The 4,695-nt window shown below is 33.9% G+C and overlaps 1 pseudogene across 1 annotated transcript; it reads right to left on the bottom strand.

Moving 5' to 3' along the window:
- Nucleotides 1–346: 346 nt before the first annotated feature.
- On the bottom strand, nt 347–1,900 carry LOC111288620 (transcription factor TCP15 pseudogene; annotated as a pseudogene). Its single transcript, XR_016341846.1, has one exon. The product of XR_016341846.1 is annotated as a transcription factor TCP15 pseudogene (transcript).
- Nucleotides 1,901–4,695: the final 2,795 nt, after the last annotated feature.

Raw genomic sequence — 4,695 nt, 5'->3', positions numbered from 1 at the left:
AATGGTGAACAGTAAGTAATGCACTAAAACCCTGAAACCCCCAATCGCTATTCTCACCATTTTAGTGAAGGATTAAAGCTTTAATGTTAACAGGGAGAGAGAGAGAGAGCTATGATGAGTTTGTTACACCTAACCTGATATCAATCGCAAAGTTGTAATGAAACTAATTAGCTAGGCAGTACATCGCATGCGTATCTAGCCTCTTTCCCTTGAACATAAAGATTAATTTTTTATTTAATGTTGAAGATTTTAACAATTTATCATTGATATCAAACTATTAATAGTGCTAATATAGTTATAATATTCATATCAAACCCTAATTAATTAGTTTCTCATTACTCAGTACTCACACCAAATCGAATATCACACTCAATTTCATAGCATTCAAACTTTCAGCCGTTTTGCAAATTGAACAATATATGTACTATAAAAATAAGAGAAAAAAGAATAAAGCATGATCAAGCCATACACTTGTAATTTTGAGCTAAAGGCATGGCGAGACTCTATCTAGTTGAATCATGCCTATCTTCTCCACCATGGTGTTGATGTGATCCACTGGCTGAAGACTCCGAGACACTGGTGCCTGGAATCGGCCTATATGAATTTAGTGCGGTGAGGACGCCTAAATGGCTGTCGGTAACTAAACCACCGGCACCAATTCCTGAACCCAATTGTTGTCCAGGCAGGAGAGCCATTGGAGTTGCAAAATTCATAAAATGCACCCCACTAGACATATTACCTCTATAAAGATTAGTATTACTAGCTGAAGGAAATGTCCACAAAGGATCCCCAGTGCCACTCCCGCTGACCACCTGGTTGCTAGGATTTGTCACCATCCAAAATGTTGTCGGAATCGGATTATGGCTCGCCGGAATTGAACCTGTACTTGATTGTATCAAGGAACTCCCCACTTGATTTTGTGACAATTCTTGTTGCTCAGGCCTTCTCTTCTTCCCTATGCTAGTATCAGCCGCCACCTGCGTGACATCCAAACTAGCGTCCCGATACTCTTGCTTAGCTTGCAAGAAAGCGTTCACACTACTACTACTTGGAAAGTTTAATGAATCCTCTGACGGTAAAGCAACCCCAGGAAATAAAATCCTCCGTTGTTGCTGAGATGAGTCGTCAAGCACAGTCCTTTCCCAATCACTTCTTATCCTCAATTGTTGCGTAGAAAAGTTCGGATTGAAATAAGTATTCCTCAAGTGGGAAGCCGATATGCTGGAACCTGAACTCCTGAGTGAAATATTAAGGGACGTAAAATTTGCAGGAATAGTACCTGTCCCCGTGGCAGCAATAACTGCAGGCTCAGCCTGTTGAAGCAGCCATTCAATGGTTTCACCATCTGATTTGTGACCAAGCTCTCTTGTTAACTGGAAAACCCTAGCAGCACATGTGGCAGGCATGCGGATGCGGCGGCCTCGGCCATCCACCTTGGTGTGTCTGTCCTTGGAAGAAGACCTCTTAGCAGGGGGTTTCTTGGGAGGTTCCAAGCTTGTTTTGGAGCTTGTCTCCGCGTTGCTGGTGTTGGAACAAGGTTGTTCTTGTTCTTGTTCCTTCTTCTCTAAAAGCTGTAAAGGGAAGTTTGGCCTGCGGATCCCATTTTCAGTTTCACCATCCATGATCATGCGTGGGATTATACGTCTTTTTTCCTCTTTCCAACCCACTCCCTCCCTTTTTTTTTCCTACTAGTACATAATTTGTAGGTGACCCTCAATTCAGTGACTTGGTGGCCTAGTGGGTCTCTCTTTTCTCTTTCTATCACTTTTTCTTGCAATATTTTTTGTAGCTTCGAATTCCCTTCAGATGGTGAAGCTGGCAGCTGAGTTGTTTTCTTTGCTTTTCTCTCAGCAGAGAAAGAGAAAGGATAAGGGAAGAGGGCAAGCTTTAAGCAACAAATACAATGAGTGAGAATTATAAGGGTGGGCTAAGAAAAGCAATGATTCTTTTGGGGTTGGAAATATTTTCTTTCATTGAGGATGTGTTTGTAATTTTCTATTTTCTAAATTTTTTTTACATGCATATCTAATTTTTGTTACAAAATAAATAAATAAATAAAAATTAAAAAAAAAACCCTAAACTTCTTTATTGTGGTTGGACAGTCCCTTGATTAAGACTCCACGTGCGGTGCTGTTCATCATTCAATCTATAAAAGACAGTGGTGGCCTGCGTTGGGGCCCCATCCCCTCAAGTCAAAAAAACTGAATGAAATGAAAGAAAGAAGATATCTTTCTCTCATTAAAACCAAACAAAAGAAAAACAAAGCAAAAAAAAAAAAAAAAAGATATATAATCAAGTGGCTCCCATCCCATTCTTACAATCATTGCCCTTTTTCACCTTTTGCCCTTAATTTTTTTTTTAAATATGCTTTTGCCACAATCAATTCCATTGTCTAGGTTTAAGATGAGGATTATACTTCTCGTTTTGATGCATATAAAGTGTTTTTAATCCATGAAAGCGTATTCTTATTTATTTTATTCAATTAAATTTCAAGACTTTTGCTCTATGATATAATATAATGATGTCTTTTTAGAAGTTTTTTGGGATTCTCTTTTATGTATGCAAGATTTTTATGTGATAATGAAACCTAAAAAACTAATTATCATATAGTAGATGAAAGTGATAGTTGTATATTAATATATGTTGGGTAGTATCTCATCAAGTGAAAAATGGAATTAAATGGTTTCTTAAATTTATGTTATTTTGATCGGTGAAAAGAAATTTTTATCGTGTCATTAAATCATTTTATTATTAAATTTTATTGGTCATTTAAATAAAATATTATTATTTTTTTTCATTTTTTAAAATTTTTTCTTTTCATAAATTAATTTTCTCTTAATCAACAAGTTTGTCAAAATGGATAATTTTTTTGCTAATAAATTAGATGATTAAACTTGTGCTTGAACTGCTTTCTTTCTCAATGGCTTTATCTTGAAAAAATCTATGTCCATTAATTTGCTGCTGGCTATCAAACATTCATAAACAAGATTTTGATAAGGGTACTCATTTGACCCCAATTTCAAAACGACACGATAACATAATAAAAATCTCTCTCACAATGACATGATGATATAATAAAATTTTCTTTTTCATTGTCTATTCAAATGTCATCGTAATTGAAGAAATCCCAAACAATATCTAGTTCAGTCACAAAATTCTTCTAATCAATTTTTTTAGTTTCAAAAGAAGGATAACTGATGCACTAATCTTTCAGTAGATTTCTGAGTCAATAGCCAACACTTTTGAGGTCCATCTTGGTACATGTGAGCCATACACAGTCTATAAGACATGTGGTCCTTTTAAATTTTCTTTAAAAAGTTCATATTCCCAAAATTTTCCTTTTTTTTTTTTTAAATTTTGCCATAAAAGGCTTTCCAACTCAATATTTTTTTGTAGAAGAGACCTATTTAGTAAGACCAATAGTCCTAATCTTAGGACCAACTGACTTACCCATAAGGAATACATATGTTGTTCATGAAGGTGAAAATATATACCTTTCAAAACCTTTTCTATATACAGCTATATTATGATTTTGATATATATATATTTTATATTTGGGTTTACATTTACAAGATCAATTTAATTTTGTAGCCTAGTTATATCCTTTTCAAATTTTAATGCTTTATATATATATATTTGGAATAAAATGTAATTTGACCCTTAAACTATATTATTTTTAATAATTTAGTACTTATAAAAATAAATTCACGATTAATACCCAAACTTTATTTATGTCCAATATTTTACATCATTGACTACATCGTTAGTAAAAATACTAACAAGATAAATATTAACCGATAAAAATACTAACGTGATAACTATATATGACATTTTTAATTAGAATTGGGAGAGTGTTATGTGTTTTGTTCCTTAAAAATATATACATTTATATATTTATATATATATATATATATATATTTCCAGTGAACAGACCTTAGTTTAGTTCTTTGTCCATTCTGGGTATATTTTTGAGTACATATGCCACACAAGTGAAATATATAATATATACATATAACTAATAAGAATGAAAAGAAACACCCACCATGAGCCACCAGCCACCGGCCATCAGCCATGAGAGAGAGGGAAAAAAAGAGAGCATAGCACGTCTAACCCATGTGCCTAACAGGCCAAAATGTAGCTTAAAAGGGAACAAAAACAAGCACGTTGCCAAAATGTAGCAACTTTCAAATATATATTTCAACAACCAACATACCTAACTAATAATCATTTTCCCTAAACAGCACCAATCGCAGCTTTGATCTCGATAATGACCCTTCCTAAGATTGTCGCCAACCTTGAATTAAGTTTGATTTGTACTAAAACTTGTGATATAATTAGATCCAGTGCCACCACTTTGTCATGTCATTCTTGCACCGTAGCATACATATTAAAAAATATGTACCTTTTTCACCGCCTTCTTGTCTCAATTTCACAGCACAAACCTACATTTAACGATATTTTTATAAAAGAGATCGCAATTTAAGGTAAGATGAAAATGTTACATAAGTATCCTGATTTGATAATTATATGAGCTTATTGAATTAAACTGTAGATTCATTTTACAAAACAAATTATTCTTGATATGAAGTTAACCAATAATTTCAAAGTTGTCTCCGATGAGGTACCATTAATAATGCCAACGACATAATCACGTTCCCTCTAGAACTCTGAACATAAATATGTGGGAATTACAAT

The sequence above is a fragment of the Durio zibethinus genome, chromosome 4 (assembly GCF_047325235.1).
Source record: "Durio zibethinus cultivar Kanyao isolate XHJ-2024 chromosome 4, ASM4732523v1, whole genome shotgun sequence".
Classification (NCBI taxonomy): Eukaryota; Viridiplantae; Streptophyta; class Magnoliopsida; order Malvales; family Malvaceae; genus Durio; species Durio zibethinus.
The sequence above is the reverse complement of the archived record's forward strand: the minus strand, read 5'-3'. Positions and strand labels throughout refer to the sequence as shown.